The following is a 27,693-nucleotide window of genomic DNA, read 5'->3' as shown; positions in this document are numbered from 1 at the left end:
GGCCTGATGGGATACCCGGTGACTTGTTACGTGCTAATCCTAAGCAATGGGGGAAGTTGGTTTCCACCCTATTGAATGCAATTATGGGGGGAGCATCTGTACCGGAATCCTGGAAAGGGGCGGAGGTTGTCCCAATATTCAAGAAGGGTTGTCGGGACAACCCGCCAACTATAGGCCCATAAGCCTTATTGATTCATCCCAAAAGGTGGTAGGGAAGGTGATTTTGGGGAGAATCCTCCAATGGGTGGATGACAATAAGATTTTATCTGATTTCCAGGCTGGTTTTCGCTCTGGAACCGGGACTATTGAGCAAGTCTTTAGACTGGCGCTCCTGTATTGGAAGGTGGTGGTGCTGGGCAAGGGCAGTCTTTATTTGGCCTTCATTGACCTCAAGACTGCCTTTGACCTGGTACCTAGAGAGGAACTGTGGAGGGTCTTGCAGGGTTTGGGGCTGCCGTCCTATATCCTATCACTCCTGATAAAACTACATACAGACAATTATGCACAGGTCCGGTGGGGTAAGAATGGGGAGAAAACTGATAGAATTCCTGTAAGTAGGGGCGTCTGCCAGGGATGTGTGTTAGCTCCCACCCTATTCTCTCTTTATGTGAATGGGGTGGTTGAGCATTTGCTTCAAGAACCTGCTGATGCACCGTCCCTGGCGGGCACTCGGATCCCTACACTGCTTTTTGCAGATGATACCCTCCTTATTGCAAAGACCCCCCAGGGCCTCCAAAAACTTCTTAATCGCTTTCAGGAGTTTTGTTCCCTTAGGGGATTGGTGATCAATGTCGATAAGACCAAATATTTGATCATGAATCCCCCTGGGAAACTGGGGCGCCTTCCCGTGTTGAACTCTGCCTACCTGGAGAGGGTATCAGAGTTTGATTACCTGGGAATCCGCCTTAGCGACTCTATGTGTTGGACTCCGCACATCAACAAGATGCTTCTTAATCACAAAAGGGTGGGTGGTGCCTTGCTCAAGGAACATCGTACTTCCACAAAACAATTTATTGCCCCAGTTGTGGAGATTTATAATGCTAGAGGGGTTAGTGCTGCCTTATATGGGGCAGAGTTGTGGGGCATAGGCAATCTTGACGTGCTTGCAAAATCGGAGAGCAAATTTTTGAAAGATCTGATGGCTCTCCCTTCGAGTACACCCACAGTTCCAGTTTTGCTGGACTTAGGCTGTAGATCAATTGCGGATCAAGCTCGACTACGACCCTTGCTCTTGTGGGCCCGCTTGTGGAGGGTCCCTGAACTAGCCCCCTATGCGGAGGGACTGTCCGAGGTGATGTCTATGGGGGGCTGGTGTAAGATTAAATGGTTGAGGGACGTTAAACATCTTTTGGGGGATTTGGGCTTAGGTGAAGCTTGGGCTACTCGATCTGCCCCTCCCAAAGCCTCTCTAAAGAAATTGTATTGGGACTGGGTTTCGTTTAAACTTACTGTTGATCCACGCCAATGCAAGTCAACTGTAACCTTTTTGAGGATTAAAGACGTGGTAGCTTACGAACCATATCTCAATATGATTTCTATTCCCTTTGATAGGGCCTTATATTTTAAATTCAGAGTAGGGATCCTACCTGTAGGTGATTTGATATCCCGGTGGAAATTGTCCCCCCAGCCCTCCCCCTTTTGTGCCCTCTGCTCCACACGGGTCGAGACTGTGGCACATATTCTTTTTAAATGCCCTGATTATTGCTCTCCCAGGAGGTACTGGCTTAGACCACTTTGTAGACAGTTGGGAACTCGCAATCACACAGTGGCCCTGCGTATTTTATTGTCCGACACATCCACTTTGGTGGTTTGTGCTCTGTCTAAATTTTTAAAGTGGTCCTGGTTGATTCGTGCAAAAAGGCTTTCCGTATCAATTTAATTCTGATCTTAACTGTACTAATTGTATTTATTAAGCATTGTTTTTATTGTCTTGTTGGAAAAGTGTTTTCCTTTTTCTGCTGTTTTTCTTAACTGTTGAACTGCTTTTAAGATATTTTATGTATCGAAATAAAGCCTATCAATCAATCATTTCCTAGTTTACCAGTTGTATTACTCACAGCTCTAGTCTCACGCGATCGACTAACCGTCATTACCCTGTGCCATACTCAACAGTACTGTTAGATCTGGCACCATTGGCGTGGGTCTCCCTTCCATTTTTTGCTGTTGCCTCCTGTGATTTTACTATGTTTTTGCTGGCCTAGATGCTTTGGGCACTTTGCCACAGCTATTCAGTGCCAAAGTGCAAGTGCTCCCTATTGTAAATTGTTGTATTGGATTTGTGACTCCATGATTGGCTTATTTGATTTACTTTTCAGACCCTAGTACAGTGCAACATGTGTGCCCAGGGCCTGTAAATCAAATGCTGCTGGTGGGCTTGCAGCACTGATTGTGCCACCCACAAAAGCAGCTTGTAAAGGATGGCTCAGGCCTGCCATTGCAGAGCCTGTGTGCAGTGTGGGGCTGCCATGTCGACTTGGCAAGTGCACACACTTGCCAGTCCATATTAGTCACCCCTAAGGTAGGCCCAAGGGCAGGGTGCATTGTTTGTGAAAGGTAGGACATGCCCTGATGTGTGTGGCATGTCCTGATAGTGAATTACAGCCAATTTCGTTTTTCACTGTTGCAAGTAGGTCTGGGCTAAAATTTCGTTCCGTTCGCGGAAATTGTGATAATTTGACATTTTCGCGTTCCGCGGAAAACGCGAAAATGTCAAAATTTCTGCATTCCGCAGCTTGGCGATAAATTGTTTCTTGCTCGCGCTGTAAAATAATACATTCTCGCGCGCGCGCCCGATCGCCTTACCTGAATCCCTGCGTTCGCCGACAAGTTTTCTTGATCCGGTCGCGCTCTCCATGAGATGTTGTATTGTTTTTAGCCATTTGCGCTGTCCCGCGACAGTTCGCGCCCGCAATGACATCATGCGTCGCGCGATCACGTCTTTCTTCTCGCGATCATGCACCGCGAGACAACTGAAAACAAGATGGCCGCGCCCGCGAGCAACCACATGGGTAAGTTGGCGAGCCGCAACCATGCAGAAAATCTCACGAACATGCGGGAAAAAAACTTCCGCATCTTCTCGATATTTCCGCGTGTTTGCGATAATATTTAACATTTTCGCGATAATTGGCGAAAGTGGATTTCGCAAATTCCGCCCACCCCTAGTTGCAAGGCTACCTGTTCCCATAGGCCAGAATGGGTAGTTTGATTATAACATCTTATAATCCTAACTGACCCAGGGAACAAGGTAGACATTCGAGTTTAGTATACCTGAACTCAGAATGTTAAAATACATCTTTCAGCGTGGGTGATTTTTACAATCTGTGTTTGAAAATACCACTTTTAGAAAGTAGGTATTTTCTTGCCTAACCATCCAGCATGTCTCTGCCAGGTTTGTGTATTCCATGTCTGGTTTGTGAGTGATAGGGGGCTGGAGAAGGCCTTGGCTCCAGCAGTCTGATGGGTCAGGGCTGGGTTGAATAGGACCTGCATTGAATAGAGAGTAGGGGGCGGAGATTTCCTTCCACTGACCTGAGCCCACATAGAATGGAGAGTAGGGGAAGGAGATTTCCTTTCAGCTACCTGGGCCAGGTCTGCTCTCAAACAATGCTGTCTCCACCTCCTGCCAGGAAGCTGCACCAGGGAGGACAAAACTGGTTTTGGCTGGGCACAGACACCCTCTGCCTTCAGAGGACAAAGTATTTTGCAGTATAAATATTGGGGCCCAGACCCCAGAACTTTAGATCACTTCTTGGAATCAAGACAAACCTATGCCAAGGAGAAGAACCAGAGAAGCTGAACTAAGATTACTGCCACTGTGCTGTTTGTTGTTGGTGTTGGTCTGCAGTGGTTACTTTATCACCAAGGAAAGGAGAAAAAGAACTTTGTGTGAACTTTTTAATATCTTGAGGAAGATCTACAAAGGCTTGTGACTGAGCTTGCCTCCTATTCCGAAGTCTCAAGAACACAAAAACTTCACCACCAGCTCCCTCTGAATTCCCTTGCTGAGAATTCTACCTGCAGTGAGGTGCCTGCTGTTGTTTGGGCCCTCTGAGAGACTGCGTGTTGCTGGGAGCTGGAAGCACGACGCAACGAGGAGAAGCGTGTCGCCACCTCAGCAGTTGCCGTTGCATTGCCGAAGAAGCGTGCCACCACCACAGCTGTTTGCCTTTGCATCACAGACGAAGCGTGTCGCATCACCGGAGAAGCGTGCCGCAGGGCCTGTTGCGGCTCCAAAGTTCATCGATTTCTCCGCACGGCCGTCGGACGTGCACGCATCCCATCCACGTTGTCGCATTGCATTCAAGACGCCATTTTGTCATATCACACCGGATCTTCGCATCGCATCGAGGTGCCATCTTGTCGCATCGTAACCGGAACGCAGTAAGAAACTGAAGCATCACCTCCTCTCCGGTAAGGAACCGACGTATCACCTCCCTCGAAGCAAGGAACCGACGCATCACCTTCCCTGCGACCCTATTGTTTTGCGTGACGCATCCAAGGTACTTTGAGAGTAAAGTCTTGCATTTATCATCAACATTGAACTAAGCTATCGCTACCATTCTAAAGACTTATTTGGATTACAGTATTGTGGATTTTTGTTGTTTGCTCTTGTGTTAAGATTACTTATTTTTCTAAACTGGTGTGGTGCCATTTGTAGTGTTTGCGCTCTATTACTGTATGTGTTCACAAATGCTTTACACACTGCCTCTGAGATAAGCCTGTCTACTCGTGCCAAGCTACCAAGGGGGTGAGCAGGGGTTATTTTAGGAGTGTAGCCCCTTACCCTGCCTAGAAGCAAGGGTCCCTATTTGGGAAATGTGCAAACCATTGCCAACTAGAGACCCCCATTTCTAACAACTACCTTTTACAAAAAGGGGACTAAAAGCCAGATTTGCTATATACTGATCACAAAATAGTAGCCACAATGTTTGTGATCAGTAAATACATTTCTAAACTGATTTATGTTCAAATATGTTGGTTCAGAAAATTCAGAATCAGAGTCGATGGCACTCCAACCTACCTCATTAATATTCAAGAGGTAGGACACAAATTATGACTCCTTGCATCTGGACCCCATCACAGAGATGATGGCTTACTGGGGTCAGAAGACCACTCTGTCTGTGACTGTGATATTATTTAAATACAAACTTAAAGAAAACTGGGCTTTATTTATTTTCCATTTTTTTTTTGTTATTGATCATGGGTCCATGCCTACTGACCAAATTCTTTTTAAATTAAATTCACAAACAGGATGCAGTCAGAAAAGGACCCCTTACCTTTTGCGAATGGGTTACCACTAGGCATGGGCGAAAATTTCGTTCCGATCGCGGAAATTGCGATAATTTGACATTTTCGCGTTCCGCGGAGAGCGCGAAAATGTGAAAATTTCCGGTTTCCGCAGCTTGGCGATAATTTGTTTCTTGCTCGCGCTGTAAAATAATACATTCTCCCGCGCGCGCGATCGCCTTACCTGAATCCCTGCGTTCGCCGACAAGTTTTCTTGATCCGGTCGCGTTCTCCATGAGATGTTGTATTGTTTTTAGCCATTTGCGCTGTCTCGCGACAGTTAGCGCCCGCAGTGACGTCATGCGTCGCGCGATCACGTCTCTCTTCTCGCGATCATGCACCGCGAGACAACTCAAAACAAGATGGCCGCGCCCGCAAGCAACCACATGGGTAAGTTGGCGACCCGCAACCATGCAGAAAATCTCGCGAACATGCGGGAAAAAAACTTCTGCATCTTCGCGATATTTCCGCTTGTTTGCGATAATTTTAAACATTTTTGCGACAATTTGCGAAAGTTAATTTAGCAAATTCCGCCCACCCCTAGTTACCACCCCAACTTGGGGGGGGGTGGATGTATGTAAAATGTCAATCTTTTGTGACCAAATTTCAGTCAATTTGGTATTTGGAAGCGGTGCCTACGACACACCCCTTGCTGACACTGAATGTGCATCTATTCTGAATTCCATTTAGGAGTCATAAAACTTCTGAAATGGTATTAGCGCATAGCAAAAGAATTTTAAAAGTCACAAATGCCGAATCTGAGCACTTGCTACTGTTAAAATGCAACATACATCTGGCCTCTAAGTTCCAAAGAGGAGGATAGATGTCATACTATTATGAGTGTGACTAGAAGGAAAAGTTATGGGGTCGATTCCGATCTCGCTCGGAAGGCCTACGAATCAGATTTGGCTTTAACGGATCCGATTCGTAGCCCTTTTTCCAGACCAATTCGTACACTGGTCCAAATGACCAAGTACGATGCGTAGTTTGCGTTGGCGTCGAGCGATTTGCCTCCCAACCCGATCCAGTCCATACAACTCATACGTAGATGCTTCGTACAGCTCTATGGACTCTGTTTCCAAATGAGCAAGTACGATGCATGATTCAGACAGCCTTCACGATTCAGTATTTCCTATTGAAAAAGCTGCCGGAATTATTCTTTTGGGGCCCATAGCAGGCATGCCATCACCTGGAGCCCTCCGATTTAGACCTGTGGGGGTACCCATGGGTCCCCCCTTCCCATGCATGCACAGTGTGGTGGGCACCATGGGGTGCCCACCACAGGGTGTATGCTTTTCCCCACTCACCCCTTTTTGCTATGGGAGGCTGTGCATACGTCCAGTATACAGGCTCCCATAGAGTTCAATAGGAGTCCGAGCGAACCGAGTCCATAAGCATAAGTATGCATCGTACTCGCTCGTTCAGACTCCAGTTGCACTAGTCGCTCGTAAAGCCCTACAGATCCATGTCGTACAGAGGGCTTTACTAGCTAGATCGGAATCGGGCCCTTAGTGTCTATGCTCCTCCAAGTGCAACCTACATGGAAAAACTGTTAATCAAGTATTTGAAAGTAAATTCCATGCATGAACACACATGTTCTGAAGTGAACATTGAATCACCATAGAACAAGGAAAGATCATCACTCATTTCACACTGAAGTGATCGAGACTTAGGCCCTCATTTACAGAATGGCCGAGGGGTACTCCTTCATAAATGTGACGAATATCTCCGCTGCCAAATTCCTGATTCCCCTGCATGAGGGAACTGCTATGCTTCCGACTACAGAGACTACTTTGGCTGTGCTGGCAGGAAGCTTTGACAGATGTTGTGCAGTGCATAGGGCCAGCAATCAAAGTAGCCTTTTTTAGAGCAGACATTCTAACATGGGGGCAGATTTACAAGCCCCTTGCGCTGCCAGTGCATCACTTTTTGCGACGCACTGGCAGCGTATTTCTCTGCCCCATATTTACAAGGACAGGAAAACCCACCCTGCGTGGCTTTTCCTGTCCTTGTAAATACGGCCCTTTACACGCAGCACTTTGCTTGAAAGGGGTGTGCCATGGGTGTTGCTGTGGGTGTTCCCACGCAACACACATGGAACCATACACATTTCCAGATTTATAAGAAATCGTAAATCTGGAAATGAGTCTGAATGCTACACATCCCCAGGGGAGGTGCAGGGTGGCGCAACGAGGAGAAATGTATTCATTTCCCCTCGTTTTCTTTCCTCTTTCTATGCGTGATATCTCTGCAGCACGCATAGAAAGAGGAAATCACCTCTGGTGATTGTTTATGTACAGGAAGGTGTCCCTTCCTGCACATAAACAATCCTTTAAATAAAGATGTTTTACAAGTTCCATATGTGCTAATGCAGCACACATAGTTGTAAAACGCCATTTCTGAATGTTTATGTGCTGGAAGGGAACACTTCCTGCACATAAACAATCATCCCCATGACGCAGACATCCGTGGTGCAAGGGTGCCTGCGCTGGCGCATGGCAGCAGTTTGTTTAGCAGTGCAGGGGGAAGCACAGCGATGCGACATACTGTTGTAAATATGTCCACACCTCTGCAGAATTTCTTTTAAAATATTCCAGTTTTGCAAAACGTCGAGGAATATTTTGGACTGAAAAGGCAGATGAACCACGAGTAATTTCAGAACACCTAATCATGGGGTCATCAGTTGCCTTCAGAATCTTTGTTTTTGACTTGCAGCTGAAATAAAATGTGATTTGGAGGAACACCTTTTCAGATTAAGTCATCACTTTTCAGAAGAAAAGGCCAATAAACCTTAAAGATTCCTGGAAGTCGAGCACACAAGAAGGCAGAGCAGCATGCACAGGTATCGATGTTCTTTCTAAAGGGCTCATAAATCATGACAGGTTCACGTCCCTGCTGCAGTAAGAGCTTGCTCGCCTTCTGACTCTGCCTTCCTTCAGTGCCTCTCTGACTGAAGTAAACATGACTTTCACTTTTTTTTCAAGGAAAGCCTACAAAGTTTGCCTGATGTCTTCACATTCTGAAAAATACACTCCTTTCAGTCACTGTCAAGTGCAAAGTCAGGCCTTTCTTTGCTGTGCCTGTGTTTATTTGCCATGTCTAACTTGCTACGTTTAATCAGTCTGAGTCGTTAGGGTACATTAGGCAGCAGCGGCAGCACACAGCAGCAGCCTCATTTTATGCAGAACATGATGAAAAATGTGGTTTGTGTTCCATATATAAATCCGGATAAGCTCGAGTATAAGATGATACCATCTTAATCTGTCTCAGTAAATGTGTACTGTCAACGCTGCCTTTCTATCTTCAGCTGCCCCTGGAAAAGTCTAATGAGATACAAGTCAACGCCGCCAAAGCTGCAATTTATAAGCTCCTTACAATAAAGAGCTGCAAAGTGTGTTCATGTTGATGATTATACTGAGATTTGCAAATAAAATGCAACATACAGTAGTCAAAGGAGGGCAAACTGTCGGAATTCGATTTGAAAGCACTTCTGGTGTCAGAATCGTCTTAATGCCAGATTCCTGGAATCGAAGGAGTGTTTTACAGTGACCTGCCATGCTCTCTGTTCGAATACAAGTGGCACACTTTTAATAGGGGGGGGGTGGTGTATATCAAATGTGCCCACCAACTTTGATGTGCCAGCAGGAATGGCAACCACTAAATGGACCCAAGGCCCCGATAACAAGATGTCACATTGTGCTCTTTGCCACGAAGAGACGATTTTTGTGTCATAGAGACATAGAAGGAGCTCATTCCGACATATAGAACGCACATTTGTCGCCGCACTGAGAGCACACGTCTGTTCACCCCTTGGAAAGTGGTTTGTCTGCGTGCATGCTCGCATTATAAAACATAAGCACGGACATACTACGGAACGGAGGAAAGTCATTATTACTTTCCTCCGTTCCGTAGTATGTCCATGTTTGCTACCCCCCCCCCCCACCCTGCCCCGCCCACCCCCCGCAGCACGCCCTATGTGAGCCGCCACTGCGTGCATGGTGTCTATATGGGTCTCTTTATCACAGATCCGGTTTTTTGTTAATAGCTCATACAGCTCCAGTATGTGGAGGATGCAGGAGGTGCGTTTTTAGGCTCATTCTCCATAAGGCACTGCTCCACTCTGCCAGTAATAAAACAGCTTCACGTTAAGCCCCTCACATTCAGTATGAAATCCCTCCCAGAAGAAACAAACATTGGAAGAACCAACTATTCTGGGTTTGATGTGGCAAGACATCAAATGCAAGCATGCGGAAAATATATGTCCATATGATGCAACATTAAACCTGGACCTGCTGGCTTTGCCAATACTTGATGTTGATGGTATAGTGTTAGTGATGGCAGTGGTAGCAGAAGTGGTTGATTTGATGCTGATATTGGTATTGGTGGTGGAGGTACTGATCCTGGTGCTGAATGTATTAGGGAGGGTGTTGTGTCATACCTTTGGTGATGTAGTTGGAGGCTTTGGTATTCAGGTGGGCATAGAGGTGTAATAGGTAAAGATGATTGTATTGGGGGTGGTGTTTGTATTGGTGGTGGTGGTGGTGGTATTTGTAGGTGGGGCTATTGGTAGTGGTATCATTGGTTTTCTTCATTTGTTAGTAGTACTGTTTGAGGTGTTAGTGTAGATGGTATTGTGATGGTATTGATAGCAGTGGTATTGATGTAATTGGTAATGGCCGTGGTATAAGTGGTACTGATGGCAATAGTATTGGTGTGAGTAGTACTCATAGTAGAAGTTCTGAGGGTGGAGGTGAAGGTAGTGGGTTGGTGTTGATGGTGGTATTTGTAGTTGCACTGGTGATTGTATTTGTGGTCTTGTGCTATTGTTATTGTGGTGTACTGGTTGAGGTGGAATTGGTGGTGGTTGTCGTGCTGTTGGTAATAGTTTTGGTACTAGCACAGCAGCGTTATTGTTGGTGAGGGTGGCACTAGTGGCGGAGTATGTGGTGGTATTGTTTGCGTCTTCAATCGGGGTATTGGTGATGGTGGTAGTAGTAGTAGTATTGAAGGGGGTTGTCTTGCTCATGGGATTGGAATTAGGGATAATATTGGTGATATTATAAGTGTTGGTATTGGTGGTGGTGTGGTGTGGTGGGCTGGTGTGTAGTGGTAGGATTGTGATGGTGGTAGTATTGTGGTGGTGTTAGTCTTGATGTGATTTATAGCAGGATTGATGATGATTGTATTGGCAGTTGTGTTAGTATTATTGCTGGTGATGCAGCGGAAGCGTTGGGGGATTTTTCCGTTAGCTATCTATCCACACCGACTATTATATCATAATCAGAAGCGTAACTCTAATGACAGGCGTAGGAGAGTAGGATCTGCACTTGTGTTGCCCCCACTTTTTTTCTGATGTATACACTGGTTTCTGGCTATAGTCTGGCTGGGTCCCTGCTAATCAGGGCCCCAGTCTAACTGATCTCTCTAAACAACTTGGTGTGCATATTAGATGCACTAGTGATTGGATACGGTGGTACCTTATGAGCCCCTAGTATATGGTACCTTAGGTACCTAGGGCATTGGTACTTCACAGGCCTACCAGGGGCTGCAGCATGTATTATGCCACCCCTGGGAAGCACTCTCAATCTGACACCACAGGCCTGCTACTGCAGCCTGTGTGAGGTAGTGTTAGCACTTCTCACTGAGGTATAGGTTCCTATATCTCACCATACACACACATATAAACCTATCAGTCACCCCTATGGTAGGCCCTATCAATCCCAAGGGCAGGGTGCTTGGTTTACTATGTGAGGGGGTGCTTCTGCCTGAGCAGGACCCCTCTGCAGCTGGCAGAGTCTATTCTCTGCTGCTGTTTGTGGATGCGGTTAAACCATATACTCTTAAGTGCATTATAACCTCGCAGTAAATGCTAACTTTGGAATGACTGCATCAAAACATGTCGTGTTTGGTGTCAAACAACTTGGAATCCTATCCCCACACCAGTAACTGGTGTGGGAGTAGGATCCCACCCTTCTAGAGGGGACGACATGTACACACTGTACTACACGGTAGAAATCATCTAGAGCCCTGGCATCACAAAATGGATGCCACCAGCACAGACACCAGGCTGCCCTCCTGCTGCTGACCGAAACTCGCAGTGGAGGGAGCTCAACAAAGGGTTTCCTGTCACAGGGAGGTGTCACCACCTCCCAGACAGGATTTAGTGTATTGGAGCTGGGTGGGTGCACTCTTTGAAGTCCTGCACTGGGGGAGCAGTAGGCTCCTCTGTGCATATGCCAGCTCAAACCGGTTCAGGGGCTACCTGCCCCTGCTCTGGTGCGAAACTGGACAAAGGGAAGTGGGTGTAACCACCCACTACCCTGACCCTCCTAGAGGAGTGGTCATAGAGCTAGTCCCTCCCATCTTTTCACTATAAGATACCACACATTGCCAATGCAATTTAGATTACACCTGGACGACGCTCTACGAAGAAGAATCCTGGCCCTTCAACTTTCTACTATCTCTAGAAGACCGAAGGATATCCCTTGGAGTCAAGGAGTGACTCCCCTGCTTCGCAGGCACCAAAACTATTGAATTACGGTTGCAAACTTTATCGCTTCCGCTGGAGCCCGAAGTCCCTGCATCCCCTGAAGCAGATTTCCTGACCTCTCGATGGCCATTTTGAGTCCCCAGTGAAGCTGTGGCATCTGGACCCCACGAGTGACGAGGAACAGCAATACCAGGGAAGCGTGCACTGATTTCAAGTGCAAGCCCTAAACTACGTCCAACGAAGTTATGCTTTGAAACACTTATTGTCCAAGTCCCGAGCAGATCTAGTACTGAAGATCAGTGGCCTACCTCGTCCTGAGTGACCGTGGGCTGTTGGTGAACTTTTCCGGCAAAGGCATCTTCGTGGTTGCTGGCCCATTGGCTAGTGACTCTCCAGAAGACTTCCACATCACCTTCAAGGGCTCGCCTGGTTGCTCTGGGCCTGCCCTCACTTACCTTTGCTGAGTAAGTCCATCAGACCTTGCTGGTCTGCTCCATCGACAATCCTCTATCCACACAAGACTTGTAGTTGCCAAGGTTTGTTGGCTCCAAACCGAGAGCCGACACCGTCAACAGCTGCAGACATTGTGGGACCCTCTGAATCCAGCTGCTGGTCTTCATCGATCCCTCCTGGTCCTCGTGAGCAAAGAGACAAAACGACATCAGCGACCTGAAGAGACGCGACAGCTGTGGTCATCCATCTTGCTGGCCACCAGTCACTGGCAAGTGACTTTGAACTCTGTCCCCTCAATTTCTAGGTCTTCTGCAACTTCAATCCATCTTCGGATTCCAGCGGACACTTCTCTCGACGACGCAAGCAGCAAGTCTTCAGTGATCTCCATTGAAAACAGCATCGCGACCCGACACCAAAGGACACGTATGCACCCGTCTTCCCTGGGTGAGGTAACTCTTGCATTACGGTGCCCAAGTGTGCATTTGCTCTCGAAGTACTTACCCTGTAAGTTGTTTGCTTGTTGTCCACTCCGAAGTGCCCTAGATCTGTAAAATGCAAACCGTGACATTTGCCATTGAAACGCATTGAAAACCCGTGTGTGTGTTTAGACACTGTACGCATCTCCTGTGGGCTGATGACTTACCTGCTAACACTGCAGAAGTGAAGTCCCAGCGATTCCCAAGGCCCTAGGCCTCTTCATATTGCAAGTCGAGTTTGTTAAACCACTATTTTAGTATATGGTCTGGTACGCCCCTAGGGCTACAGCCATATTTGTTCTTAATTTATTGAGAACTGTTGATCTTTTGAATGTTTACCTGGCTCTAATCTCATAAAGAGATTGGTAGAGTATATTTAGAAATAAATACATATATATTTGATATATATACCTGTGTGGTGTCTTTTCATTTGGTAATTCAAGAGATTATAAGGTAAAACAAGCTACTTTACATTCCTCAGAGACTTAGCCTGAAGGCTGCTCTCCACAGCTACCACTAGGATAGCTTTCTTTAAAAGGTTGTCTTTAAACCTATCTACCAAGAGTCGAATTGGACTGGTGCAAGGTGGCCACTATAACTAGTGACCAGCATATGCCAGGCCAACTTCTCACAACAGGCGCATAAGTCATTTGTCTCACACCTAGCTATAACAAAGGCCCTCTGAAGAAACTTTGGTACAGCTAAAAGGGACTAAGTAATAAAAGACAGATGCTATAATGAAGAAATATACTAAACATTTGTCATTATAAACATACCCAAATAACTCAATCACTCTGGAATAAAAACAGACTCTATTATTTACTATTAGTTTCTTATTATTTCATGATATGAATAGTCAAACACAATACATATTGAATGTCATAATTTGGTTAATAGAATACAGAATAGGTTCACAATAATCATCACAGATCATTCAATAAACATCATAAAATCAGGTATAGAGGTGTGAGAGGAGAAGAAAAAACACCAGGGAAACAACAGCTCACTTACAGATGAAATACTAATGCACAATGTGCAATTAGTGCGAAAGTCTAACTCCATGGCCGTTAGAGTATAGCAAGGGCAGCACCATCATCCGATGATGTGCAAAGTCTCCGAAAAGTCTCATAGGAGCTGTAGGATCTGCCGGCTAGAGAATCAGGAATCAGCACAGCATGCAGCATACCACAAAGGCAGGACAGGTCAAGGATCTTGTGAACAAGTAGAGGAGCATTTTCCCACAGGAAAATTCAGTGTACGCTACTTCCCTTCCATAGCTAGAATGATACTTTCTCTATTCCCCAAACACATTTTCATTGGCTAAACACAATGATGTGGCTATCCTCTGACAATGACTTAAGCAATTTTTGTAAACACTCTTTGTCTAAAGTTGTACATCTTCCAAGAGAGAAAGAAGGAAGAATCTAGATACATTTGTATAACAAATCTAATAGTAGTTACATACAATCCTCGCTTAGACAGGAAAGAACTATTCAGCTTCTTTATTCTAAGGAAGTATTAGTTAAATTTTCGTCAAGGGCAGAAAGCACAGGAGCACGGCAGCAGATCCCCTAGCAATATTTGCTGAGGCCTACATTTATTTTACCAAGAAAAGGAATTATCCCTAAAAACCCTATATTACTTTCATGAAGAATTAAAATCAGAATCTTTGTATTTTATTTTCTGCAGTTAGGAACACAGAAATAACACTCAGGTAGCAATATTCACATTAATTCAGCTTTTAAGATCAACTATCATGCCTTGTGCACATTTCACATGCCAGACACTCTCGTGTTATATTAGTAATTTTGCGCATGTTATTAAAATACATGCAAATGAAGGAAATTCATTAAGCAAATTTATATTCAGAAATCGTGCTCCATCAATACCCCATCTAATGGTACTCCGAAACCATCACAACAACCCTTATCAGATTACCATCTGATAACAATTTCAGAATACAGTGGCCATTTTTCTCATTGGTTTAATCCTAACACCCTCTAAATCTTTCATCATTATATAATAGGTACCTTTTCGATCTTCCAATTCTATTTCTTCTTTTTTCATTTTTCTCACCATCTGTTTTGCATCTTTTGTTTTATTCTTGAAATATTTATAAAGCAAATAAACCATTAGTATGTCAGTAGGAACAACAACTATTGGTGTTAGTATCGTTCCTAACAAGCTATTAGTAAATGTTGAAAAACAGCGACCTATAGAAGAGAAACCCTTACTCAGTTTTTCCCAAGCACCGTCAAACTTCAGTCCCACTAAAACATCATGTAATTTAGTAATGTTGCCAATATATCCTTCCAAATCTCTACTTTTGTCAGTAATATATGTGCAACATTGTTGAATTTTCAGCATACTACAGACTCTGCCTTCTTTTGCCAATAATACATCTAAGGCAAGTCGATTTTGTAAAACCATGGTCCTTATAGCAACCATTCCTGTATCAACCATTAAAAACCCACCAGCAGTATCCATTGATATACGATTAACCACTGTAGATACTTTTTTAAATCTTTTGTGAATTTAGAATCACCCTAACTGAAGGTATCAATGCTCCAAAAATATCTCCAACAATTTCTGCAGCACTCAAACCCCTTTTATTCCGTGTTAGTCCCATTACATTGGTTTAATTTTTTTTTACCAACATGATACATTTTTGGGAAAACTATACCCATATAACAACACCCATACCAATGTGGTGGCAACCTATAATAGGTATTTTTTCCACACACAAAATAAACTCCAGGGAACACAGGATCAGTATCACCTCTTAATCCCCAGCCTCCTATAATGAGGAAATTATGTTCACATTCACTGGAACCAAAGAAATGATTTTTATAATCAGTCTTCTGCCTTAGTAAGCAAAGCTTCCCTCCAAGAGGCCAATCCAGAGTCATTGCAGCATAAGTCTCACCTTGTTTATATTTGCCTTCCTTATGTGTCCATGGTGGTTCTCTACTTTTCTGTTCTACAGCTCTTTGTTTAAAATTTCTACACCTATCTTCTACTGTATTAATGAATTCTATTTCTAGAATCAATCGTTTTTATTGTGCGGGATTCAGGTTTAGTGAACACAGCTTCCTGCCTTCATCACAAGGCCGGCAGAGCGGATCGGACACATAGTCACACAGCGTTCTGGCCTACAACCTGGAGGTCGGCCGCGTAAGAGGCAATCGTATTGACGGCTGTACCGCTTCCCTTTTAAGTATAACTACAATACAACAAAAATAAGAGAAAAAATTTAGAACAAACCTCCCTTCCCACCCCCTGTCCCACCCCCATCCCTCTCTGCACCAGTTCCACTTTACCCTCTAAGACCTTCTTCCAAGGCATTACACAATACATGAATCAAGCTCAGCTTACTGAAATCTGGATGTTGCCAAGGGGTTCTAGAGGTAGAAGCCTAAGAATCTGCATGTATTTCGGGCATGTCACCTCTCTATGATCTTTCATGAGTATTTGCAAGTAAGGGGCCCACAGTTTCGTAAATTCTTTGCCCCTTCCCTCCACACTGAGCGACATGCACTCCATGGCCAGAAGCTGCCACAAACGGTGTATCCAATCCAGCATCTCAGGAGTTGTTGGTGTGCCCCACTTCGCTAATATGACCTGCCGTGCAGCGAGCAGTGCCAGTGCAATCTGTCTGCCTCTGATAGATTTCAATGGGAAGGCTTTAGAGTGAGAGAGACCTAGCAGCGTGTATTCTGGGGAGCAAGGCAGCGCAATCTGGAACGCATCATCAATATCGTCAAGGACCGCCTTCCAATAGCGTATCAATTTCGGACAATGCCACAGTAGGTGAACCTGAGTTCCCGTTGCACCACAACCCCGCCAGCAGAGATCAGATTTGCTTCTTTCACAGCAGTGCACTCGAGCAGGTGTGTAATACCAATATGTAACTACTTTAAAAACAGATTCTGCCCCTGCTGTATTATGTGCAGGGTGGTGTGCCCTGTATAGGTCATGCTCCCATTCCTCGGGTGTCAGGGGCCTGCCCAATTCAGTCTCCCAGCACACCTGAGCTTTAGTACGATGACGAGCTATGAGCATGGCGTACAGTTCCGATATAAGTCTCTGGTCGTCCGCTTTGTGCACTAGCCATTTTTCCAATGCTGTAAGGGGTTGTGACATGTGGGAATAGTTGGCGGGCCTAGTAACCCACAGTTACTAGGCCCGCAGAAATCTGACTGTAGGGAAATACATCCGAGGTTAATAAATCGTAGTCTTTCCACAGTTGAGCAAAGGGAATCAGAGCCTCAGTATCGAAAAGGGATCCAACCCTCTTGCACCCCTCCTCCCACCACCTCTGAAACACGGCCAACGCATGACCTGGGAAGAAATCAGGATTGTCGTGATGGGGGTCATCGGCGAGGGGAATGACGTCCACCCCTTCTTTAATGTTACCCGATCCCACAACTTCAGAGTAGGCGAGGTGACCAGGGAGGAATATAGTCCCCATGCTTTGTGCTTACGGGGTAGCCACAGTTTCCACCAGATGTTCACCCCCGCAACTGACTGATCCATGAAATTCCAGTGTTTGCCAGACAGAGGTCTATTCCATTCCACCAAATAGCACACACCCGCCGCTTGATAATAGCCACCAATGAGCGGAAGGCCCAGTCCGCCCTGTGCTTTCAGGGTCGTCATTTGTGTCAGGGAGAGGCGAGGCTTCTTTCCCTCCCATATAAATCTGGTAATAAGTGACTGCTATTTCTTAAGCGCCCTGGGGGGCGGTGTCATCGGCAGCGTCTGAAAAATGTACAAGATGCGAGGTAGCACCGTCATTTTCACCGCCGCCACCCTCCCAACCCATGCCAGCCTGAGACGTGACCAGACGTCCAGCGCCTTGGTCGTATGTTCCAGCAGCAAGGTATAGTTCAGCCACACCGTCTTGGCAATAGTCGGCGTAATCTTGAACCCTAGGTATGCTATATCCTATTGCGCCCATTGGAATGTACAGTCCCGCTGCAACGCCTCCACCTCCTCTGAGGGAACGTAAAGGTTCAGGATTTGTGATTTTGAGACATTTACTTCAAATCCCGATACGTCCCGAAAAACCACAAGTTTGTCTAGCAAAGCATGCAGGGACCTCCATGGCTGAGTAAGCGAGAGGATCACATCGTCTGCATACAAGCTAAGTTTATGCACGTCCGCCCCGAATTTGAGTCCTACCACACTAGGATTCGCCCAAATCCGCTGAGTGGGGGCAGGAGGCAACCCTGCTGTGTTCACCGGGCAATAGAAAATGGGGCTGACCTGCAGCCATTAACCCGAACAAAGGCCTTGGGGGAGCAGTATGAGCACCGTATCCAACAGAGAAAGTTTGCACTGAGCCCAAACACGCGCAGAACCGCAAACAGATATTCCCAGTTGACGCGGTCAAAGGCCTTATCTGCGTCTATGGACAAAAGGAAGGCCGGCTTCCAGGAGCAGTGTATACTATCGATGAGGTGCAACAATCTTTTGGAATTGTCACCCCCTTGTCTAGAAGGGATGAAACCCGACTGATCGGGGTCGATCATATCCGCCATGAAGGGGCTAAGGCGCGACGCCAAAATGCCCGCAAATAACTTTGCATCGATGTTAAGAAGCGAAATGGGGCGGTAGGAACCACATAAGCGCGGGTCCTTCCCCAGCTTCAAAATAACTGAAATCGCCGCCTCCGACATCAAGGGCGTTACCTCTCCGGTGTCGAGAAAAGAGTTAAACAGCCGGGTCAGGAAGGGAGCCAGCTCCGCACAAAATGTTTTGTAAAATGTGGCCGAGAAGCCGTCCGGGCCTGGTGATTTGGCTACTTTCAACCTAGAGATGGCTGAAATCACCTCCTCTATGCAGATTACCGAGTCTAGGTCTTCTGAAACGGATTTAGAGAGAGGTGTCATATCGATAGCATCCAGATACGCTGTTGGATCATGTGGGGTGGAGTTTGCTCCGTGTAAAGAAGGTGATAAAATCTGTAATAAGTGTCAACAATTCGATCGTCTGCAGTCTGATCTACGCCAGAATGATCCCTTACTGACTGGATTAAGGACGCCTGCGTCTGCACTATTAACCTGTAGGCCAACATCTTCCTGCATTTATCGCTGCTAAGAAAACTTTTTTGACGCAACCGAAGGAGGGCGTGCTCTGCTCTATCTACATCTAGATGTTTTAGCATTCGTCTGTGATTTTCTAAATCTCGCCACACTGGCCGGTACGCATGTGAATCACCTCCAGCTCGCCCACCTCCCTCTCCAACTCTTGTCCCTGTGCATGGTATTGTATGTTGCCGCTATCGCAATAAACTCGCCCTGTGCCACCAGTTTCAGAGCCTACCACACCGCCGAAAGAGCAGTGAACCCATCATTATTCACCTGAAAATACTGCACTATAGTATCGCGCACCCGCTTAATCACCGCCTCAGAGTGATGCAAGCTGACGCAAAGTCTCCATCCGGGGGGGGGGGGAGTGTTCGCGTTTGGTGCGCGGGCAAAAGGACGGAAATAAGAGCATGGTCAGATAGAGAGCGCGGAGCAATCTCTGAGGAGTGTAAGCTAGTTATGAGAGTAGTAGATGCTAGGAAGTGATCAAGGTGCGCATAGGTTTTATGTGCGGCAGAGAAATATGAATTGTCTTGTTCACCTGGATGCTGCGTCCGCCACACATCATGCAATCCATTGCCTTCCAGCCATCCTTTCCCACCCAAAGATAGATCCCCGGCCTGGTGCGACCTCTGATAAGGCTGATAGCAGGAAGTGTTCTTGCTTCTCATTAGGGGCGTATAGAGTGCCTAACGTAAGGTGTGATTTCCCCCATTGTACCCTGATGACCAACTACCTACCCTTTATTTCTGCCGCAGTCGACAACACCTTGCACGGGCAGGGCGCACCCACTAAGATAGCCAGTCCATTCTTTTTGGAACTGCTGCGGGATGCGCTTATTGCACATGCGAGCGGTATCTTTGGATAGAAGATGAGTCTCCTGGAGGAGGCAAATGTCACTATCAGACTTTTTCAGGAGGGAGAGCACGGCAGCACGCTTCACAGGGTTATTCAGCCCAAGGACATTCAAACTTACTATCTTCAGATCCCTACCCATTGGGCCACTAGAAGGACACTATGCAAATTGGCAACCACCATCTAATCGACCAGAGAACTTCGCAAGAGGCTTTGCGTCGGCCTGTAGTGCGCATTCCTGACCTAAGAACTGATGCGGAGACCCAAAAATAAACCCCAAACAAACCCCAGCCCCAAACAACAGCAAACAACACAGAACCAAAAAGAAAAAGCCAACAAAAAAAACATGACCAAATTTCGTCATAATAGTGAAAGTCTAGGGGATCGTGGCTGCGACCAAAGACCAGTTCGTAGAGGTCGTCCAGCATCCACGTTAATGCCGGGGGACGGCCCGCTCACCGAGCCGAGCAGTTCCATCGGTCCCTCCAGCACCCCTCACAGAGCACCTCACCGGGCCATCCATTGGCAATGTCACGGGGGGACAGGGCACTCCGCAGGTTGCGACAGGGAGGAAAGCACCATCTCTCTCTTTCCCTCGCGCGGCCTGGTCGGGTTTCTGATTTGGTGACGCCTTCCCCACTCGTTGCCAACCAGAGGTGCGACTAACTCGCCGAGGGCCGAGCCGGTCAGCGCCCCCAGCTGGCGAGCCGCTATCTATGCCCAGGGTCTCCAGCACTTCCTCTAGTGATCTGAGTTGCAGGAGTTTTCCTTGATGCTTAAATATTATGCGAAAAAGGTGGCCCCAGGAGTAAGGAATGTTCTTCTTGCAGAGATAGTTGGTCACAGGTTTAAATGCTCGTCGTTTAACCAGGGTGGAGGCTGCTAGGTCTTGAAAGATAGCAGGTTGATGACTGCAAAAATGCACAGGTTGCACCTCACGGGCCTTCCAGATGATGCGTTCCTTTAACCGAAAATCGTGGACACACACAAGTATGTCCGTAGGAGGCACCTTGTTGCCGTGGGGGAGGCCTACATGATGGACCCGGTCCATTTGGATATCTGTTCCTTCTTCGTCCCCAAGGATCTGCTGAAATAAAGCATTGACATAAGCTCGGAGATCCTCGCCCTCCTCCTTCCAGGGAACTGCACTGATCCTCGCGTTGTTCCGCCTGGAGTGGTTCTCCAGGGCTTCCGCATGGGCCTGGAGATCCATGTTCTGTTCACGAAGGCACAGCATGTCTTGCTGCAGGTGGTGAAGTTCTTCGTCCCTATTAATGTCATGTTCCTCCAGGGTCTCCACCCTCTACCCTATTTCATCCATATCACACCGTACCTCTTTGAGATCCGCAGCAAGCTGGGACTTTAGCTCCTGGATGTCCTCCTTTACGGCCGTGAAGAGTTCTACCTTAAAGGCTTTGGTTGCGGGGGAGTCATCACCCTCGAGCTGACCGGCACTCTTCTCTCCCTGAAGAAATGACTGGTCTGTTTTAGGAGTAGCTCTTTAATGACTTCTCTTTACGTGCCCTCGCTGCCGCCATTTCGCAACTTCCGCCTAGTGGAGCCACACCAGGCAACAGGGTCGATGAAGGCATTGCCAGGCACGCACACCAGTCTGTCTGTGAAGCTCTGCATGGTAGGTCATCACGAGTATCACCCAGTCGGCCAGACACTGTCTTGTCATCTCCCAAGCTTCACGCCAGGGCTCCCCTGCTCCCCACTCCAATAAGTGTCACTCTCCTCCCACTTGCTCCACAGGCCAGAGGTCTTCCCCCTCATACCTCGCGCCCAATCCAGCTAGCGCAGGCCACCTCGGTTCCAAAGTACAGCACAATCAGATCCTATCCTCGTATGACCTGCTTCTCAGCAGCACTGTAGCCTCGCTGACTGTGAGCTGTTAGCTGCTCCTAAAATGGCAGCTCCACCACCCATCCACGAATTGCCGCCCTGTGTCTCGGTGCCACCGCTTCCTCCCCAGGGATGCCCCTCAGCTGCTGTCCGCTGAAATGTGGACCAATGTAGACACAGTCTCAGCCCACTCTCCGCACCAGTGGATGGGCGAGCACCCACTAGGCCTCCCGGTTGTGTCCCAGACAGTGCCTCCCCCGCTCCTGACAGCACCTTCTATGCTCACCAGCTTCTGCCTTAGACTCAGCCCAAGTCAGCTTGCTCAAAGGCCTCACTGCTCCCGGTAGTAGCTCCAGGCTCCAGCAGCCACCCAGGGGGCAGCCCTTGCGTACACCGTCCACCGGTCTGCAGACCGAGAAGGCTCAGCACCAGCCCAGCTCCGCGGCTTCTCTCCACGCCTACCACCTCATGGTGCCACCCGGGGCCCACACGGCCCTCCAGCAGGGGCAGGACCGGGCCTGGCAGCAGTTCAAAGGCCCAGGCCCAGCTCGGCAGCGATTACAGAAGGCTGTGCGCTCCAGCTCCCACAGCGCGGCCTCCTCCAGCAGAAGACGGCGGCACTCGTCGGGCACCACCACTGCCCCCCCTCCGCCACGTCTCGACAGTCACCGCTCACCCTCCTCCGGATTCACCTCCCGTGGAGTGGGGCAGTCTCTCAGCCGAGGCTCTCGGTCCCGATAAGGCCGCCGCACTACCAGGCCCGGCCCAGCCCCGGGGAGGCTGCACAGACAGCGAGGCTCGGAGGCGGCAGCACAGCCTCTGCGCGGTTCCGCGAGTCTTCCACAGGTGCTCCGCTACTCGAATCATGGGTGGATGTCCCCAAGGATCTGCGCTATAACAAAGCTTATATTCGGCAGCACCGGAGGGACAGACTCACGTCCTACCACGCCGCCATCTTGGCCACGCCCCTGAATTCTATTTCTACACTATGTAACTTGCATGTTAGGTTGTTTTGATGTGCATATACTGTGTCTATCATCTTAGTATAATGGAAAAAGTCACCAATAGATTCTGCATTCCTAGCACTATACATTATATTCATATTCTTTCTAATAGGAACTTCTTAAAAAATTCAGTCGAAATTTGAATAATAGTACTGAAACATCTCCTTACCATAAAACAAACTGGTTAATACACTACACAAAATACCATATGTTAAAGGTAGGTGATGGTTGATCACCCCTTCTGACACAGACGTAGGTAACTGCATGCACACATAACAATCTCTTGCATCCATAGTAGTAACATACTCATAGAGCAAATTAGTAAAAACATTCAAAGAGAAATCACTAATTGATTTATCCTCATGTAAAACACTAACAGTTAATTCTTTAATATTAGTCTCTTGATCCTCTTTCAGATCTCTTTTAACATTAATTGTTATATGCTCATTATTAGTAGTATTATTCCTAAATTAGTGAACATAAAATATGCCACTACAAATGTTAATACCAACCATACAAACATTAATAAAGTAACACATGCAAGACAAACATTAAAACATCTTTGCCTACATATACCCTGATTCTGTTTAACAGTCTCAGATTTCGTTCTATGCATGCTAAAAATCAAAAATATAAAAATCAAAACATTAGCCAACAATTTATCAAATTTTGCTAGATTAGTTTTAGGTTGTACACCCCACACCTTTTAGAGTCTTCGACTCTCCCTCTGCTCTCCTTCTTTCTTCTTTGGTTTTGCTTCAGACTTTTTCTTCCAAATTAATTTATTTTATAAATCTCCTCTCTCTTTTTCTGCACCCTTTCAGTAAGAAAGACAGTTAATTTGGGGTGTCGTGTATGAGCAATTGCCTCTTGAACAAAATTCAAGAAATTCTTGTTCCCAATCATTTGTTGAAGTAGTCACCACATTTGTCCATTCGGGTGCTCTGTATTTCTTATTTGGTACTTTAATTCTATTTGTTCTTCTCACTTGCTCTTTTTCTTCTGCTTCACTTTGTTCAGATTGGCTAGATATTTCAATTACTATCTCTGGAACCTTTGTATTCACTGAGTATTTTAATCTTCTCACTCCTTTTTTGCCACTTGTCTCCCTTTTTCCATTTTCATTTTCACTTGCAATTGATCCAGTACTTGTACTTTCTCGCAATGAATCTCTTTTTCACTTATCTTTATTACTGTTCGCAGAGATTATTTTGTTTTCATCAGTAACAATCACAGCATTATTTTCTTCAGTCCCAATAACTTGTACCCACTTTACTCGACTATCATCTTGCCTTAGAACATTGTTTTGTGGTCGTTCTTATTCAGCAGGCTTTTCACTTTCAAGTGGACTTGGAACTTTCCTGGTGTGACATGCGTGTATCCAATTTGTCAAACTTCCACACTTAACAGCAGTCGCCGTCACTGGTATTACTTGGTAGGGACATGCCAACGCGGTTCTAGGCAATACTTATTTACATGCTTCTTCACAAGCACCAAGTCCCCAGGGCACAAATCATGTCCTTGTTCTTGCTGTGTTGCTGTTGCAACTTCTCCAACCTGGTGAGGCACAGAAAGTACCACATCAGCCAATCCTTTGAAATAATCCAGTACCAAATCATCAGTTATGTTCATTAGTCAATCAATCAATCAGTCGTTTGTTAAGCGTGACTACTCACCCGTAAGGGTATCAAGGTGCTGGGGGGGGGGCCTTAGCAGGCTCCAGTCCATCAAGGGGGTGTCTGTCGAAGAGCCAGGTTTTGAGGTTTCCTGCGAAGATGGGGAGCGATGTCTGTCTGAGGTGGAACGGAAGGGCATTCCAGGCTCGAGCCGGGAGGAAGGAGAAGGACCGGCCGCCCGATCTGGTCTTTCTGGTGCGGGGAACCATGGCTTGAGAGAGCTGGGCTGGTTGTAGGGTCCTCTGGGATGCGTGGAATTTGAGTCAGCTGTTCAGGTATAGTGGTCCGGTGTCGTGGAGGGCCTTGTGGGTGTGGGTGAGCATATTGAAGGTGACTCAAGCTTTGATGGGGAGCCAGTGGAGTGTGCGCAGGTGCTGGGAGATGTGGCAGTGTCTTGGCAGGTCAATGACCAGCCTTGCGGCGGCGTTCTGGATGTTCTGTAGCTTGCGGGTGAGATTTTTGTTTATTCCGGCTTAGAGTGCGTTGCCGTAGTCGAGTCTGCTGTTGACCAGGGCGTGAGTGACAGTCTTTCTTTGTTCAAGAAAGATCCATTTGAAGGTCTTATGTAGGAGGAGGAGGGTGTGGAAGCAGGAGGATGAGACAGAGTTGATCTGGCGGTCCATTTTGATCTCGGAGTCCAGGATAATTTCTAGGTTGCGTGCATGGTCCATGGGGGTGGGCGGGCTTCTGAGGGAGGGGGGCCACCAGCTGTTGTTCCAGGTGTTGGTGTTTGGGCCCATGATTAGTACTTCTGTTTTGTTGGTGTCTAGTTGAAGGCAGCTGTTTTTCATCCATTTGGCAACAGCTTCCATGCCTTCTCAAAAATTGTGTCTGGCAGTATGGGGTTCGTTGGATAGGGAGAGGATGAGTTGGGTGTCGTTTGACTATGACACAATGTTGAGTCCATAGGTTCTGACGATGGGGTCGAGCAGAGCCATGTAGACGTTGAAGAGTGTAGGGCTGAGGGAGGACCCCTGGGGGACTCGCAGGTGGTAGATGTAGGGTCCGACAGGAAAGGGGGAGTCTGACCCGCTGCGTTCTGCCAGAGAGGGAGGAGTGGATCCAGTTGAGGGCCTTGTCTTGGATCCCTGGGTTGTGAAGTCTGTATATTAGGGTGTGGTGGGAGACTGTGTTGAACACCGCTGAGAGGTTGAGGAGGATGAGGGCTGCTGTTTCTCCTTTGTCCAGTAGGGTGAGGATATCATCTGTTGCGGCGAGGAGGGCGGTTTCCATACTGTGGTTTGTTCTTAAGCCAGATTGGGAGGAGTCGAGGATGTTGTGCTCTTCGATGAATGTGGTGAGTTGGCTGTTGATGACTTTCTCGATGACTTTCGCTGGGAACGGGAGCAGGGAGATGGGTCTGTAGTTTTTGAGGTCGGTGGGGTCCGCCGAGGGTTTCTTCAGGAGGGGGTTTATGTCGGCATGTTTCCAGTCGCCGGGGAATGTGACAGTTGCCAGGGAGCGGTTGATGGTGTGGCAGAGCATGGGTGTGATGGTGTCGGCGGCACTGTTGAAAATGTGGTGGGGGCAGGGGCACATAGGGGCTCCGGTGTGGATTGACTTCATCGTCTTCAGTGTGTCTTCGGTGGTGAGGGCTATCCAGTTGTTGATTGCTGGCTTCAGGATGTCGGGGGTGGTTGGTGAGGGTTCAGTGTGTTGGTTGTCTTCATCAAAGTTGTCGTAGATGCTCTTGATTTTGTGGTGAAAAAAGGTGCTGAGTTTGTCGCAGAGGTCTTGTGACAGAGGAATGTCGATCGACTTGCTGGTGGGTTGGGCGAACTCCTTGGTGATGTTGAAGAGGTCTTTGCTGTTGTGTGCGTGAGTGGAGACTCTGTCTTCAATCGCTTTTTTCCTCGTTTTTCTGATAAGTTGGTGGTGAGCGTTGGTGGCGGCTCTGAAGTTGTTGTGGGCTTCTGTGGATTTGGTGTTCCTCCAGGCCTTTTTGAGGCAGCGGCAAGTGCGTCTGGACTCTCGAAGTTCGGTGGTAAACCAACTGGCTTTCTTGGCGTGGGTGTTGTTGTTTTTCTTGAGGGGGATATGGTGTTGGCGCTATCGGAGATCCATCTGTGCAGGGTTCGTGCTGCGGTGTTGGGGTCGTCATTTTCTGCGATGGTTGGGGTGGAGTTGCTGAGTGATGAGGTTAGATGTTCGTCGGTGATTCTGGTCCAGTTTCTTTGTGGGTGCAGGTGTCTGTGGATGGTGGGTGTTCTGAAGGTGAAGTGGATGCATCGATGGTCAGTCCATGGGAGTTCGGTGGTGTGGCTGAAGGTGATGGAGTTACCTGTTGTGAAGAGGGGGTCGAGGGTGTGCCCTGCTGAGTGTGTGGGTTCGGTCACGATCTGGCGGAGTCCAATGTTGTGGAGGTTGTCCAGGAGGGATGTGTTGCTGGGGTCCAGTTGGTTGTCCAGGAGGAAGTTGAGGTCTCCCAATAGGGTGTAGTTGGTGTACACGATGGCATGCCATGCGGGGAGATGATGTCTGTGATGGAGTTAGCGAAAAGTCCGCGGGGCCAGGGGGTGAGTAGATGAGGGTTCCTCGGAGGGTGGCGTTAGGGCTGGCCAGTATCTTGAAGTGAAGGTGTTCCATCAGGTCTGTGGGCTCAGGGGTCAGTAGTTGATTTGCTGGAACTGTTGGCTGTCTCATAGCCCTGCCCATCACAATTACATGCGGGGACAGTCCTGTTCTCTTGTCAGGGATACTTCTTAGACTCATCAACACCAATGGTATTGCATCAGGCCATTTCAGTGTTGTGGATTCGCAAACCTTAGCCAATCTAGAATTATTGTGCCATTCATCTGCTCAATCACACCAGAAGCCTCAGGTCTTTAGGCACAGTGCAACTTCTGGTCAATTTGTAATGCTGCACAAATCATCGCAATTATTTCATTCTATATCTGATTTCAAAGAGACTGGGAAACCGAACCTAGTTATTATCTTTCTAAGAAGCAATTTAGCAACTGTTAGGCTATCATTACGTCTTGTTGGACATACTTTGACCCAATGAGAAAAGGAACAAACAATCACAAGAACATATTTTAGTCCCTGGTAAGGAGGCATCTCAATAAAATCAATCTGCATACGAGTAAATGGACCTGCAGCTTTTCCAATTCGACCCATGCTGGCTACTGTTTTTCTCCCTGAATTTTGTTGTTGACATACTGCACATCTTTGACAGAGACTTTCTGCAATGATTTTGAATTTTGGGTTAAACAATGTTTGAGGAAACAATCTAATCATTGCATCTCTACCTATGTGTGTTGGACCATGGTAGACCCTTGCCATATGTGATACCAGACCATCTGGCATTACTGGTCTTCCATCTGTATAGATCCACACCTCATCTTCTGATCTATGTGTAGATCCTGACTTAATCCACACATTTTTCTCTGAGTTACTTGCTTCTTTCAGTAATTCTCTCACTTCAGTCCAAGTATCAACAGATGAGATCATCAACCTGCATTCTGTTTGGCCCATTTGATCAATTTGTTGGTCCATATTAACCAAATATGGATTCAA

This window comes from Triturus cristatus, chromosome 2_1, assembly GCF_964204655.1.
Source record: "Triturus cristatus chromosome 2_1, aTriCri1.1, whole genome shotgun sequence".
In the NCBI taxonomy this organism is placed as follows: Eukaryota; Metazoa; Chordata; class Amphibia; order Caudata; family Salamandridae; genus Triturus; species Triturus cristatus.
This window is presented reverse-complemented; position numbering follows the sequence as displayed.